The 17,001-nt window shown below is 36.6% G+C and overlaps 1 protein-coding gene across 1 annotated transcript in view; it reads left to right on the forward strand.

Annotated features, from left to right (window-relative positions):
• The window catches only part of GABRB2 (gamma-aminobutyric acid type A receptor subunit beta2), a 232,590-nt gene that overhangs the window by 104,073 nt on the left and 111,516 nt on the right, over positions 1-17,001 (forward strand). The gene's annotated exons all lie outside the window — the stretch shown is intronic.

Genomic DNA, 17,001 nt, shown 5'->3' on the forward strand with positions numbered 1-17,001 from the left:
CACATTAATTTCTTGAAGTAGATTTTAGGAATAAAATTTGCATATTTAGTGGGTTTTGATTGACATTATCAAATTACCTTTCAGAAAGTTTGTACCAATTTAAACTAGCAGTGTCTGAGGGTCTGTTTACCCACAGAATCTGTAGTACTGAACATTGCAATTTCTTTAAATTTTTGCTGATTACCTAGGCAAAAATCGCCATGGTTAAATTTGTATTTCAGATGCAAATTTGTAGTTTCCAATGGTGTTAAACGTTTTCCCACCTATGTATTGTGTCTTTATGTAAAAGATTTAACTCTCAAGAAGTAAAATGTCATTTAGATGGAAATCTTTTGATATTAAAGCTCAGAATGGCAGAACGGTCTAGGACTGCAGGATATGTGGATTTTGTTGGAGTCAGGAGTATAAGCTGAAATGCCAGTATGTGACAGGAAGCAGCTTTGAGTAATTTATTTCTTGTGTTTAAAAAACAACAGCAGCAGTAACAACAACAGTAAAACCTATTTTACTTTACTGGTTAAAGTTACCATGGTCACAACCATGTACTGCAGGGAGAATATGTGTGAGGGCATGACAGGGTCTCCATCAACCACCAAAAAGGCTTGCCACTGAAGTTTCAGCAAGTGCTCTACTTCAAGAGCGAGAAAAAATTAATTCAGTAATATATTTTCCTCAGTCACCTGATGCCATGCCTCTGACCTCTGGAAGGTAGGAGTGTGTGTACATGTGCGTGTGCATGTATGTGCACGTTGGTGTGTATGTGAGTGGTGGGAGGGAGGGATGGCTTGAAGGTCATTTCAGTCTACTATTGGTCTCCCTGATGGCAATACTCATGCCAGAACTTCCATGCTGGTTGGCTGAGGCTTCCAATAGCCTGTGTCCTCATTTCAGCTTAATGTCTTTCGTTATCCAGTCCTGCTTTCCCCCATCCTTTCACAGGTGATGATCCCTGATAAACATCCTACAGGGTCTGCTTCTGGAGAACTTACCCTGAGACAGAGACTGTGTCTACTGGGGGTCACAGAAAATAACAAATAAGCAAATATGTAAAGAGGTGATTTCAGACAGTGACAAGTATTAAGAAGGAAATAAAACTGCACATGAGACATGAGCCATGGTGGGAGGTAGAGTGGTGGGAGAAGACCTCTGGCTGGGCTACAGTGACCCGAGACCTGAATGGAGCCCTGAGTGGAGGGAAGAAGGTGGTTTATTTAAGGTAGAGGGAACCTTCATCTGCAGGCTCTAAATCCCAAGAGATGGAATGGTTCTGATTTATTTGGCAGTCTCTCTAGAAGAATCAAAATCATAAATACATTTCTATACTGTATTCTATCAACAGATAGTGTACTGAAAATGGGATAATTTGAAGAGAGTTTAGTTAAAGGGCTATTTACAAAAAGACAGAAGACACCCCTCCCTGCCAGAGGTAGGTTCAGCAGTTACCATCAGCCCCCAAGTCTTCTAGCCTAGAAACGGCTGGGCAGGGAACAGTTCTATTCACAGGACTGTGGACACAGAGAGGATGTAGCTTCCCACAGGGGTGGGGCCTGGGAGCAACAATTCCCCTGATCTCACTTTCTTCCCTTCCTCCAAATTCCTGTTCCACCCACAATGGTCAAATCCAACTTGAAGCCAGAGGACCAGGGAGCCGGTTTGGGAAGCCCACATATTCCAGCCCTAAGGGCGCAGATCTTAGTGGTTAAAAGTAGAGATTGGAAACAGAAGCCCCAAGGAAGACATTCTGCATTACTAGTTCCTATTTTAAAGTAGTACTTGGAAGGGTTGTTGAAGAAGTGAAAATAGACTCAGCTAAGGTTGTAACCTGTCTGTCACTGGCGGGCTGTAAATCAATGTCTGTGAGTTCCCTTTATTGTTTTACTTGTTTCTTAAAAATAAAATGCTGGAATAAATAAACTCATGAACTTGTTCAGCTCCAAAATGTGTCACGAATCAAAATAATATATTTTAGGTATATTTGCATGAACTCAGTGACATAGTGTTTGACATATTTAAACATTGTTTTATGTTGTGGAGCAAATCTCTATTGAAATAACCAGGCAGTCCAGCAATATGTCCTTCCTCTCTGGAAGGGGCTCTGGTTCAATTAAAGATCTTATAGTGATCTGAAGTCAGAATTAGGCTGGTGGTTATGAATCAAAGAAGAAAATGATTACTTTTTCTCAGGGCACTCAAACTTTCTTTAAGGCTTAAATTAGAATAGAGGAGATTGTGATTTCTGAGATAACCAAAGGATTTGTAGATGAGACCACCAGGAATGCAATTTAGAGAATATTGGTAAACAAGGGACTGGCTACAGAAGAACAATAAAGGCTTAGATTAATGTCTATATCTATTAATATTCTTGATTGAACAGGATTTTCTTTCTTACAAAATGAGATTTTGTTAGATACTGCTGTTTGGATTCCAGTGCATGCTATTTAAGGAAATGTATTTCATAATAGTTCCTGAATTTGTACCAGAAACCTGTGTAGTCCTTCAATGGTCCTGGTAACTTTGAGGAGCATATGATTCCAGAAAATCAAAGAGTCACAGAAGGCCAAACAGCTGCAGAAGAGTACAAATAGCTCTAATCTGCAATGCATGATGTATCAAATAGGAACATGATTGCCAGCAATCTTACTTTTTTTGACGATTACAAAGTTGAGAGTAATAGTGCATGTGACTCTTTACAAGGAGTTTTAAAGGGCTTTCTAAAACAATTATGCATGATAGGTTACTGGATAGCACACGTAAGTATTGGAGATTTAAGCAGAAAGCCTCTTTGGAGGTAAATCAAGAGCATAGGCTGGTAAAAAATGCCGGGGGAGAATTTCAATCAGGAGAATATTAAGTGGGGCTCCTTGGGGAGAGGCCTGCATTTGCTTGTCTGGGGTGGTCTAATCTACATAATTGACTAAAACAGAATGAACAGCTGTGAAATACAGCATTTGAATTTGTGGGTAAAACAAAATTACAAAATATACAGGGTCATAGAACACGCAATGTATTTTCATAAGCTTATAGAATTCCCAGACTCATTTGCAATATTAGAGATTGTCCAACCCTCCAGAGAAGCTGAATGACTTTATCAAGGTTAACCAGCTGGTTAGTTATGGAATACTAGTTAAGCATGTACACTCTGGAGTCAAGCTTTGTAGATTCAAATCCCAGCTCCAAGTGGCCTAAGGGTACATCAACTGACAAATGGCATGGTGAACTGTGGTGTGTACATACAATGGAATACTGAACTGTGGCAAGAAGAAATGAAGTTGTGAGGCGTACACCTAGATGAATGGGCCTTGAGGACAATATGTTGAGTTAAATAAGCCAGAATCGAAAAGACAAACATTATAACACCCCACTAATATGGACTGTGTATAATGAACAAACTCTGAGAATTGAATCTGAGAGCAAAAGCTATCAGGGGAAGGCTTATGGTAAAGGTTCCTAGATTGTAAGCTCTTACAGCATTTATATCTGTTCCTGAGTTGTAGTGATTATCTCTAAATTCTGAGATGCTGAGCTCTTTGTGTATAACCTGGTCAGTCCCTATAGCTTCAGGAGTGTGTGTGACACCTGAGACTCAGAGCCAGAGTTCAGCAGCTGTGAATGTCAGCATTACCCCATACAGCAAATGTTAAAAAAAGTGGAAAAAAAAAGGGATCAGACTTCAATTAGAGATATGAACGAAATGGACTTGATTAGAACTAAGGTAAACCAGACTAAAGGGTAAAGGATGATACTGACTGTGTTTTAAAACCTCAACTTCCATGTGAGACCAAAGGAAGAGATGTTTATTTGGTGCAAAATCTATATTTTCTGTAGCACGCTATACAATTTAACTTGTATGGTCAATTTCTTCAAACACCATAATTACATGGAAACTTGACTAGGGGTAAGAGCTGGTTGGTTTGTACAGGTTAGCATGAAACTCCGACACACCCTAGAGTAATTTGGGCAGAGAGTAAGGAGAAGTCACCCCCAGAGAACGTCTTTGTTGCTCAGATGTGGCCTCTCTCTCTCTAAGCCCACTCAGCAGGTGAACTCACTGCCCTCCCCCTTACTTGGGACATGACTCCCAGTGGTATAAATCTCCCTAGCAATGTGGAGCATGACTCCCAGGGATAAGCCTGGACCCAGCATTGTGGGATTGAGAAAGCCTTCCTGACCAAAAAGGGGAAGAGAAATTAAACAAAATAAAATTTCAGTGGCTGAGAGATCTCAAATGGAATAGAGAGCATATTCTTATGCATTATATAGACATCCCTTTTTAGTTTTTAGTGTACTAGAATAACTAGAAGGAAAGACCTGAAACTGTTGAGCTGCAATCCACTATCCTTGATTCCTAAGGACAATTGTATGACTATTTAGCTTAGACATGTGACTGTGTGATTGTGAAAACCTTGTGGCTCACCTTTCCTTTATCCAGGGTATGGACAAATGAGTAGAAAAAAGAGGGACAAAATGTAAATGAATAATAGGGGGGGAAAGGAGTATGAGATGTTTTGTGTGTTCTTTTTACTTTTATTTTTATTTTTATTCTTATTCTGATTTTTTGGAGTAGTGAAAATTTTCAAAAAATTGCTTGTGGTGATGAATCCACAACTATGTGACGATATTGTGAACAATTGACTATACACATTGGATGATTGTATGTTATGTGAATATATCTCAATAAAATTGCATTTACAAATAAAATCCCAGCTCCACCACTCACTTTAAGATCCTTAGCAAAATGGCTCTATGTTTTCGTGCCTCAAATTTCTCACGTGCAAAATAGTGATGATAATAGGACCTACATTATAAGAATTTTTTTTCTTTCTTAGAGAAGTTATGGGTTTACAGAATAATCATGCAGAATATACATGATTCCCACATGTCACTCCACAATCAACACCATGCATTGGTGTGGAATATTTGCTATGTGTTGCAACTGATGATACTACATTTTTATAATTGTACTCTTAATTATAGAAAATTGTTTAACTTAGGGTTCACTGTGTAGTGTAGTTCCATGGAATTAAAAAGAAATTATTCTGTTACCATATATATGCTCTAACTTTTCCCCTTTAATCACATTCAGACATATATTTCAGTGCTGTTAATTACATTCACAATGTTGTGCTACTATTATCACCATCCATTACCAAAACATTTCTTTCATTACAAATAGGAATAGTGTATGTATTTAAGCCTAAATTTCCGATTCCCTATCCCCACTCCAGCCCCTGGTAATCTATGTTCTAGATTCTAACTCGTTGAATTTGCTTATTCTAATTTGTTTCAAATCAGTGAGATCATACAATATTTGTCCTTTTGTGTCTGGCTTATTTCACTAAACATGATGTCTTCAAGGTTCATTCATGTTGTCTCATGTATCAAGTCTCTATTCCTTTCTAATGCTGAACAATATTCCATCGTATGTATATACGACATTTTATTTTTCCATTGCTTGGTTGATGGAAACATGATTTGCTCCCAGCTTGTGGCTATTGTGTATAACACTACTAAGAGCATAGATGTGCAAATATCTGTTCGAGTCCCTGCTTTCAAATTTTGGGGATTTATATCGAATAGTGGGTGTTCCAGTTTGCTAATTCTGCCATTATGCAAAATACCAGAAATGGATTAGCTTTTATAAAGGGGATTTATTAGGTCACAAATTTACAGTTCTGAGGCCATAAAAGTGTCCAAACTGAGGCATCAACAAGAGGATACCTTCCTTGAAGAATGGCCAATGGTGTCCAGAACATCTGTCAGCTGGGAAGCCACCTGCCTGGCATCTGCTGGTCCTTTGCTCCCAGATTGCATTTCAAAATGGCTTTCCCCAAAATGTCTCTGGATGTGTCTCTCATAGCTTCTTCAGCTCCTGTGTATTCCTAAGTGTTTGGGTCTTCTCTTAGCTTCTCCAGAGCAAACTCTTGGCTGGCTTCTCCAAAATTCTCCAAGCATCTCAAAGCGACAATTGTCTCTTCAAATGTTCCTCTCAGCTGCAATCTGCTCCCTCTGTCTGTGAGCTCTCTTGTAGGACTCCAGTGATTTAATTAAGACTCATCCTGAATGGGCAGGGTATATATCTCCATGGAAATAATTTAATCCAAGGTCTCACTCACAGTTGATTGAGTCACCTCTCCATGGATACACTCAATCAAAAGATAATGTATGCCCTTACAAGATTGTATTAAAGAACATGGCTTGTGAGGGACTTAGTATCCAAATCAGAACAGTGGTATTGCTGGATCAATCATATGGTAATACTATACTTATCTTTCTGAGGAATTGACAAACTGTCTTCCCCAGCAGCTGCACCATTAAACATTGCCACCAGCAATGAATGAGTGTTAGTATTTCTCTGCATCCTCTCCAAGACTAGTTATTTTCTGTTTTTTTTTTTTTTAGTAGCAGTCATTCTAGTGGATGTGAAATGGTATCTAACTATAGTTTTGACTTGCATTTCCCAAATGGCTAATGATGTTGAGCATCTTTTTATGTGGTTTATGATCATTTGTATATTTTCTCTGGAGAGATGTCTATAGAAGACTTTTGCCCATTTTAAATTGGATTGTTTATCTTTTTGTTGTTAAGTTGAAGTATTTCTTTATATATTCTGGATAATAAACCTTCATTGGTATGTGGTTTCTAACTCTTTTCTCCGTTGCTTAGGTCATCATTTTACATTCATGATAATGTACTTTAATTCTGATGAGGTCCCATTTATCTGTATTTTCTTTTGTGGCTTGTACTTTGGGTGTAAAGTTTAAGAAACCAGTGCCTAACACAAGGTCCTAAAGATGCTTTCCTACATTTCCTTCCAGGAATTTGATAGTTCTGGCTCTTATATTTAGATTTTGACCCATTTTGATTGAATTTTGTATAACATGTAGGTAGAGGTTCTTCTTCCTTTTCTTGCAAATGAAGATCCAGTTTTCCCAGCACCATTGGTGAAGAGACCATCTTTTCCAAATTATGTGGTTTCCCCCCCTTTTCAAAAATTAAACACAAATCTGAGGATTTATCATCTGACCTCTCAGTTAGATTCCATTGTTTCTATGTGAGTCTTTGTGCCAATACAATGCTGTTTTGATTACTGTGGCTTTGTAGTATGTTTTAAAATTGGTAACTGTGACTCTTCTGACTTCTTCTTTTTCAAGGTGCCTTTAGCAATTCATGGCCCCTTATCCTTGCATATAAATGTGATGATTGGCTTTTCCATTTCTGCAAAGAAGGTTGTTGAACTTCTGATTGGGATTACATTGAATCTATAAATATCTTTGGGTAGGATTGGCATCGTAGCAATATTTAGCCTTCCAATTCATGAATATGGAGTGCCCTCCCATTTATTTAAGTCTTCTTTGATTACTTTTAGCAATATTTTGTAGTTTTCTGTGTAGAAGTCCTTTAAATCTTTGGCTAGATTTGTTCCTAGATATTTGGTTATTTTAGTTGCTACTGGGAATGGATTTTTTTCCTGAACTCCTCTGATTGTTCATTGCTTATCTGTAGAAACAGTACTGTTATTTAGGTGTTGATCTTGTACCCAGCCACTTTGATGAATTTATTAGCTCTAGGAACTTTTGGAATTTTCTGTATACAAGATCATATCATATGCAAACAGGGAGAGTTTTACATCCTCCTCTCCAATTTAAATGCCTTTTATTTCCTTTTCTTGCCTAATTGCTCTGGCAAGTACTTCCTGTACAATGTTGAATAACAGTGGTGACAGTGGACATCCTTGTCTTGGTCCTGATCTTAGAGGGAAAGCTTCCATCTTTCAACATTAAGTAGGATGTTAGCAGTGGGCTTTTCATATATGCCCTTTATCATGCTGAAGATGTTTCCTTGTATTACTAGTGTTCTAAGTGTTTTTATCAAGGAGGAGTGCTGGATTTGGAGAAATGCCTTTTATGCATCAATTGAAATGATCATGTGCTCATTTTCCTTCATTGTGTTAATATGGTGTATTACATTAATTGATTTGTTTATGTTGAATCAACCTTGCATAGCAGGGATAAATCCCACTTGATCATGCTGTATATTAATATGCTGTTGGATTTGGATTGCTAGTACTTTGTTGAGGATTGTTGCATCTATATTCATAAGATATACTGATTTGTTGTTCTTTGCTTGTATTTTTATCTGGCTCTGGTATAGGAGTGATCTTGGCCTCGTGGAATGAATTAGAGTGTCTCCTTCTCTTCAATTTTTTTGAAGAGATTGAGCAGAATTGGAGTTAAGTCCTCTGGAATGTTTGGCAAAATTCCCCTGTGAAGCCATCTGGTCCTAGGCTTTTCTTTTTTGGGGGAAATTTTGATTACTGATTCAATCTCTTTGCTAGTAATTGGTTTGTTGGAATTTTCTGTTTCTTCTTGAGTCAATGTAGGTAGTTTGATATCTCTAAGAATTTATCTGTTTCCTCTAGGTTATCAAATGTATTGGTGTACAATTATTCTTAGTATACTCTATTTGTCCTTTTTTTCAGTGGGGTCATTTCTGTTTTTCATTATTTGTATCACTTCTCTGTTTTCTTTGTCAGTCTAGCTAAAGGTTGGTCAGTGAACTTTTGATTTTGTTATTCTCCCTATTTTTTTGTTTGTTTGTTTGTTTTCTCTTTCATTTATAGCCTCTCTAATGTTTCTTATTTCCTTCCTTCTATTCTCTTTGAGATTAGTTTGCTCTTCTTTTCATAGTTCTTCCAGTTTTGAGATTAGATCTTTGATTTGAAATATTTCTTCCTTTTCAATGTGAGCATTTTAAAACTATATATTTCATTCTCATCATTGCCTCTGCTGCATCCCATAAGTTTTGGTATGTTGTGTTTTTCATTTTCATTCGCCTCAATGTATTTCCTAATTTCACTTGTGATTTCTTCTTTAATCCATTGGTGTTTAAGAATATGTTGTTTAATTTCCACATATTTATGAATTTTACATTTCTCCCTCTGTTATTGCTTCTAGCTTTGCTCCATTATGGTCTGAAAATATGCATTGTATGATATCAATATTTTCAAATTTATTGAGACTTGTTTTAAGACCTAACATATGGTCTATCCTGGGGAATGATCCATGTGCACCCAAGAAGAATCTGTTTTTGTTGGGTGCACTGTTTTATATATGTTTGTTAGGTCTAATTGGTTTAGAGTTATCATTCAAGTCTTGTATTTCCTTATTGATCTTCTCACTAAATGTTCTGTTGAATATTGAAAGTAGTATATTAAACTCTCCTACTATTAATGCAGAACTGTCAATTGCTCCCATCAAATTTGTCAGCATTTACTTCATATTTTGTGAGGCTGTTATGTTACATGTGTATATATTTATAATTGTTACATCTTGTTGAATTGTCGCTTTTATCAGTATACAATGACCATTTGTGCTCCTTGCAACTATTCTTTATTTAAAGTCCATTTTGTCTGATTAATATTAGTATAGCTATCCCAGCTCTCTATTGGTTACTCCTTGCATTTTATACATTTTTTCTATCCTTTCACTTTCAACCTACTTGCATCTTTGAATTTATGGTGACTTTCTTGCAGACAGCATATAGTTGGGTCATACTTCCTTATCTATTCTGAAAATATCTGGCTTTTTATTGGAGAGTTTAATCCATTTACATTTAAAGTCACTACTGATAATGCAGGGCTTTCTTCTTCCATTTTGCTATTTAGCCTATGACCTTCAGTTCTTCCATTGATGCCTACTTTTATATTTATTTTATTTTTTGTGTTGTACCATATTGAGTGCCTTCTCTTTTCTCTCTGGATATATTTTTTCATCTATTTTCCTTGTGGCTACCATGCAGTTAAAATTTAACATCCTAAATATATAATTATACTTGGTCTGATACCAAATTAACTTCAGTGGCATGTGCATGTATTTTTCCTACACCCATCTCTCCCCCACCTTTTTCTGTATATGTTACTACTAATTTCTTTGTACATTGTATGTCCAAAAACCACAGATTTATCATTACTTTTTATACATTTCCATTTTAGCACCTGCAGGTAGTAAGAAGTGGAGTTAGGTAGTAAATAATACACTACCGTAATACTGGCATTTATAATTACCCAGATGGTTTTACCTTTATCCAAGATCTTTATTTCTTTATGCTGCTTTAAACCACTATCTAGTGTCCTTTCCTTTTGGTCTGAAAAACTCCCTTTAGCTTGCTTGTAGGGCACGTATACTGGTAATGAACTCCGTCAGCCTTTGTTTTTCAGAGAATGTCTTAATTTCTCCCTCATTTTTGAAAGAGTATATAAAATTCCTGGATAGCTATTGTTTTCTTTCAGCACTTTAAATTTTTCCACTAACTGTCTTCTTCCTCCATGGTTTCTGATGAGAAATTAGCATTCAATCTAATAGGAACTCCTATGTATATAGCATGTTGCTTTTTTTGCAGTTTGCAGAATTATTTCCTTGAACTTGTTTTGATAGTGTTAACCGTATGTGATGGGGTGTATTTTTCTTCATGTTTAGCCTGTTAAGTGTTCTCTGGGCTTCTTGGATGTGCATACTCACTTCTTTTGCTAAGTTTGGGACGTTCTCAGTCATTATTTCTTTGAATATACCTTCTGCGCCTATATCTCTTCCTTCCTCTTCTAGGACTCCCAAATACATATATTGGTGGGCTTTATGGTGTCCCATAGCTGTCTTAGGCTAATTTTGCTTTTAATATTTCTTTTCTTCTTTCTGCTTCTCAGTCTGACTCATTTCAAGTGTCTTGTCTTCAGGTTCATTGACTCTTTCTTCTGCCAGCACCAATCTGCTCTTGAAACTCTCCCGGGCATTTTTCATTTCAGTTATTGTGGTCTTCGACTTCAGTAGTTCTCTTTGGTTTCTTTTTAAAATTTCTGTCTCTTTATTTGGACCCTCATATTTCTCATTCCTTGTTTTCCTGTTATTCTTTAGATCTTTCTCTCTACTTTCCTTCATCTCCTTGAGCAGTTTTAAGATCTTTTTCTTCAAAGACTTTGTTTGGTCTTCAAAGACTTGGCTGTTTTCTGTATTTTTATCCTCTTTCTTTGGATGGGCCATCATTTCCTGTTTCTACATTTGTATTATACTCCTCTGTTGCACACTGTGCATTTTAATATTTTAAAATGTCAACTCTGGGATATATCCCTTGAGGTATCTGCTTCTTGATTTTGTAACCAGCTGGTGATAAGACAGAGATCTTCTTGAGCTTAAGACCTTCTGTCAGGAAGGTCTGCTCAAGGCAATTGCAGTGTGCAGGGTTTTCCATCTTTCTGGGCTTCTGTCTTGGCCTTAGCTTTGGCTTGTTCATTGTTTTGGAGTTCCTTGTTTATCAGAGTTTGACTGTCCCCTCTGTTTCCCAAGAGACAGACCTCCCTGTCCTGGTTGTTTGATGCCAACAAGCCTTTGCCCCCAATTTTTCACCTCTGTGGTTTCTTACACTCCTGTCATTGTCTCAAGCTGCTTTTTCTTGGAGAGAAAATTCTGGGAAGAGGGGCACACTGGAGAGGACTTTCCCAAGACAAGCTTTCCCAGCTGAAACGGGCCAAGGACCCACATAGTGGATAGAGATCAGCTCCAAAATGTCCTGGAAAGGTGGTCAGGAGGGGCACCAAGAGCTTCTTCCACATTCCCCAAAGCTGAGCTTTCCTGGCCTGCCCAGCAATGCAGCCCTTCAACCAACTGTCCCCTGCAGCCCTGAGGAAGCACAGCATCTTCAGGTCACCTCCACCATGGCGTTTGTCTGGAGTGGGTTGAAGTAATAACTGCCCTCAAACTAGGCCCTCAGCAATCCAAAGTCACCGTTTAAAAGACATGATAATTCATCTGCTGTGCCCTCCCCTGGTATTGGGGAAGAGGATTTTTATGTCCTTTTCTGTCATCAGAAAGCCAGCCTGATGCTGGACCCTATGGCGGCCAGCCATGAGAGTAGGAGATGGGTGCCAGTAGCTGCCATGCGGAGAGTAATTTACTCTTCTTTACCATAGTCAGTCAGCCTCTTCCTCTAGCTCTTTCCTGGGTGCTGTTCAGTTTTATTCTGGCTTCCCGAGTTTCAAAATAGTTGTTTCAGAGAGTTCCTAACTGTTTAATAGTTGTTCTGGTGTCCTTTCTGGAGCTCCCGATGCCCCCATCTTCCCCTTTTAAGAATATTTTAAGAATTGAATGAGATAATACATTTCAGGGATCCTAGGTGGTATCTTGAATTTAGTAAGTAGTCAACTAATATTTATTATATTTATTATTAGTGAGAATGTCAGAACCAAAGTCACCTACCTTCTACATCAGTGTTCTACCTCCTCTACAAAAAGGAATAGCATATTGTAAGAGGTATTTGAGGAAGAAATAAATTTAGTTTCCCAACCAAAATGGTGGTGAGACACAAAATAATATCAAGTATTCCTGGAGGTATGACAACTGCATTTTTAAAATGGCATTTGGGGGCAGAGACTCAGATGATCTCTTGAGGACTTTCCAAAATTTCACTTCCTAGTCTAATGCATAAATTAGGTATTTGAATCTTTCACCCCCACCTAAACATTTTAAAATACTTAGTTTTTTCTGTAGTATTATTTTTTGCAATCAACTTGTTTTAACATTTTAATTTTTCTTTATTAATGACACCTACTAATACAATAGGATTCCTTTATCCTTGGCAATTAAGTTGTACATTTAAGTAATTGTACATTTTGAGCAAAGTAATGTAATATTTTAAATTGAAACAATGTATTTTGAATGTACTTAGAGATAAGACATTTGATATTTTTTAATGTACAAAGACGTTATTTTTTCCTGTGGATTAATTTGATGGCTCTTTAGAAAAGGAAATCAAAGAAAGTCAAAATCCGAAGTCATTTTCTTATAATCTCTGGTTGAAACCCTAGCAGGTTTTTTACAAGTTTAGGCACATATTTGGCCACATATTCTAGCTCCTGAAGCACTTTTAGATAGTTTGCTGAAAGGCCCAAAGTTTGTCCCTTGATTATTATTCAGGGTTATTTCATAATGGCTGAAGACATATAGATGAAGACATCTATTATTTCTTCATAATTATCTTTGAGCATACCCAAACTTGGAATGATATGGTAGCATAGTTAAATCAGGTAACGGTGCTATAAAATATCTGATATGGCTTTGGTACAAAATACTGGCTCACATATCTTTAATGACTATTTAGGCTCTGTTGTATATTAAGTTTTCTTGCTCGGTGACAGTATTCTATGACTGAGTCATTTTTGGATGGCAGTGCCCACTAGCTAAGAAACAAGATGTTTATCTAAAAAAATCTCTTAGCCCAGACAGAATATTGGCATACCCCAAAAGTGGCCTTCATTATGCAATAGAATTAGGCCTCAGAAAATGGACATTTTGCTTTTAACTATAGACAATTTGCCATAGGTAAATTGAGTACATTCTAGAAGCATCATTGACTGTTTTCTTTGATCAAGAATAGAACTGTCTTCATATATTTTACAAGAATCTTAAAAATTATTTAGGACTCCTGCATAATGGGCTACTTCCCTCATTTTAAGGAACCCTAGTGGCAGTGTTTAGTAATTTAAAGCCATTAAGGATGTTTATTAGGATTCAAGGAAAGGGAGGTTCATGAAAAAGACATTAAGTATGTACTGATTTATTCTTGTAGAAACTTAACACTGTTATAAATTAAAAAGTCCCAAAGAACAGATTTAGATGTTCATTCCTTATCTGTTCTGAATAAGATTCATTCTGTGATAGCTTCTTCTGTAAGGATTATTTAGACTTTCAGATTTATTTGAGAAAGTGTTACATAAATTAAATCAAACACTTAATATAGAGAATTGCTTTAAGATCCTTAGGTTGAGAAAGCTTATGGTCAGAGCATTCTTTCTTTTTTTTTTTTCAATCTTGGATGACATGTGCCAGGCACCTGACAAAGCGTTTGAGGTACAAATATCATGAAAAAAGATGTGATTCCTGACCTCACAAAGCACCTGGAAAATACACAGTTTTGTTACACATGTCTGTACTTTGTCTTCTGATCAAATAGAGTTCCATAAAAACATATGGCATAGTTTTTTTCTCATATTTCTGTGTTGGGAAGCTATTTGCATCCATATTTTATACCTTTACTTTACTTATAAATGTGTGGGTATTCTACATTTTTTCATGTATACAAGTACACACACACCTATACTCACTAGCAAATAAACTCTCTTAAAAGACTTATCACTGTGTTCACTCATTAGCAGGGAGCAGTAACTATAACAAACATTCTAAGGCACTTCATAAGTTGCAAACAGCTTCCTACTTTTAGCATCTCACAACAAACTGGGATAGCTGGTTTTTAATTCAAATTTTTGAGATGGGTGACCAAGTGTCAGAGAGTGTAAGTGACTTGCCCAGTGTTATTTATCCTGGTCACTACAGATGAGGATTCCAAATGTATTCTTTAGGTTCTAAATTTTGACTTCAGCCCAGTTGGAGAAACTTTAAAATGCTCTGTAAATATTGACTGAAAAACATTAACAATGTTTTTTTGTTTTTTTTTTTAGCTTTATGAAGTATATTATAGCATTTAAAAAAGTAAAACACTGGTGTAAATATGAGTGTGGTTACTGTAAGGAAAACACTTTGTTCTGCTTTATTTTTAAAACATAAGTATAAACTCATTGCTCCTGGGATAGCATTTGTCAATTCACTTTTCTTGGTTTTTGTAGCATTAGTTCACAGATGTTGGTTGCCATGAATATGTATCAGCATGCAAGGTAAATCACAACCTATAGTGGCCATTGCAAATTTCGCCTCATTTGTACGGCTGAAGCTTCTGTACATGGCGTTCTCCTTTTGTATCATGTCCTTTGTGTTCAATCTACCAGACGAAGTTAGCTTTCTCCAGTTTCTAAGGACAGGAACTATTTCTGGTATTTTGCAAAAATAGCATGGGCATTTGGTATGCTCAATTGTGCAGCTTATTTTTATTTTCTTTGAAAATGTCTGTTCTTTATAGTACAGGTCTCTGTTAGTGACAATTCAAGTTGTATCTCCATGTCAAAAAAACCATCACTGAAACAGTGAGAAATTAAACCAAGTATCACATACCCCAAAATAGATTCTCATTTTTTTTAACCCTGAAAAAGAACAAAATGTGAATGCTAATTTTTAAAAGAATTTATAGAATATGGGAGTGTGGTAAATCCCATTGAAAGCAGAGACAATCAATTTGAAAATATGATAAACTCTGTTACTATTTATGTAATGTTAATTGAATAGATTAAAATTGATTCATTGTTAAAACATAAAAAGAATCCCTCCAAACTAAGACACAGTATAATTTTAAGTTAAAAAGGAAGAGAAATAATGCAATAAAATAATCCTCCACAGAAAAAAATTTACAATGCATCAAACCAACTTCTTGCTTCATTATAAATCCATGTGTTTATTCATTCAACAAATATTTATTGAGTGCCTTTCAGTAAATAGAACAAAGTCTCTGCCCATAAACAGCTTAAATTTTATTGGGAGAAAAAGACAGGTATTAAATAACAAATAAATGAGGAAGATAATTTCAGGTTGTTACAATTGCTTGAAGGAAATAGAAAGATGAGGTGGAGTGTGAATTAAAGCTGTCGCTTTGGGTGAGCTACTCTGGAAGGGCTTTCAGAGGAGGTGATATTTGAACTGAAGGAGTCGGGTCAGCTCTGAAGATAAGAAGCACCCTTGCTTTAAGCAGCGAGGAAAGATGCAGAGGCTGATGAATAGTGAGTGAAGACGTGGTAGGATAGGATATTGAGAAGGAAGGAAAGGGGCAGATTACTCAGGGTATAGCAGGCCGTATTGTAGACTTTGGATTTCATTGGAAGAGCTACTAAAAGTTGTAAGCAGAGGAATGGTATAACCTGATTTATGTTCTAAAAGGATGTCTCTGGCTGCTGTGTGGTAAGTGGATGGTGGAGAGACAAATCCGGAGGCCAGAAGAACAGGGAGTAAGCTGGTTCAGTGACGTGGGTGAGAGGCACTGGGGGTGGACTTGGAGGGGAGCCCTGGAGATGGAAAGGAGTTGAGGTGGTGTAGCCAACAGGACATTGTGAGGAAAGGAAGGAATCTGGAATCAAGGATGAACATCAGCCTACAACTCACTTGTTAAAATAAGGAAAATAAAATTTAACAGAGCATGAACTTGAATGAAACAGTAATTACACTAAAGAGGCAAGAACGACTTACAGCATTGTTTATCACTTATTTGCATCCTTCGACTGAGGGTTTAGACATTTACACCTCAGTGAGGAACGTTGTAGACTCGGACCACCTGGGTTACTTGTCTAGTCTGGTTAGTGCCCTTCAAAGTAGGGTAAGAAAAATTTGGTGAAATTAAACATTATTAAAGGAAATTAAACATTAACTTCTACTCTTACTTTCCTTCAGCAGGATGTAATTTTTAAAAGGGCCCACTATGTGTCAGGCACTCTGCTAGAGTCTTTACATAAATTATTAAAATAAATTTTACTTTACTATGTTAGGTAATTGCTATTATTGTTACTGATAATATCTCTGTTTTATAGTCAAAGAAGCTAAGGTTAACCATCTTGACCTGAATCACATAACTAGTGAGGGATGGAGTTATAATTCATTGTGTGCCTGTTGTATTCTAAAACTTGTGCTCTTTTATGACCCTATTCTGATTCAGTTGTCAGAAAACATAGTGATAAATCATTTGACATTGTGTTTTTTGGCTCATTCTAGTAGATCTTAAATAGAAATATTAGTGAAAAATTATGACAGAAAAACATAAGGACAACTTAAGGGGACATAGTCCTTTCTCCCTGATAATAATAGTGAAGGTTTTTAATAAAACCTCTGCCTGCTCCTAGGAGGAACCTCTTTAACAGGTCATGAGAATAGCAGATTACTCAAGACAGAGCAAATCAGATGATACAAGTATTGTATTAAAGCGCTTGTAAAGGACTATACTATATATAGAAAGGTCAAAAATGATGGATCAAAGCCAAAATTGCTCTAAGACTAGATTTTAGGGTATTGAAGATAAAGCAGA

This window comes from Choloepus didactylus, chromosome 11, assembly GCF_015220235.1.
Source record: "Choloepus didactylus isolate mChoDid1 chromosome 11, mChoDid1.pri, whole genome shotgun sequence".
Lineage (NCBI taxonomy): Eukaryota > Metazoa > Chordata > Mammalia > Pilosa > Megalonychidae > Choloepus > Choloepus didactylus.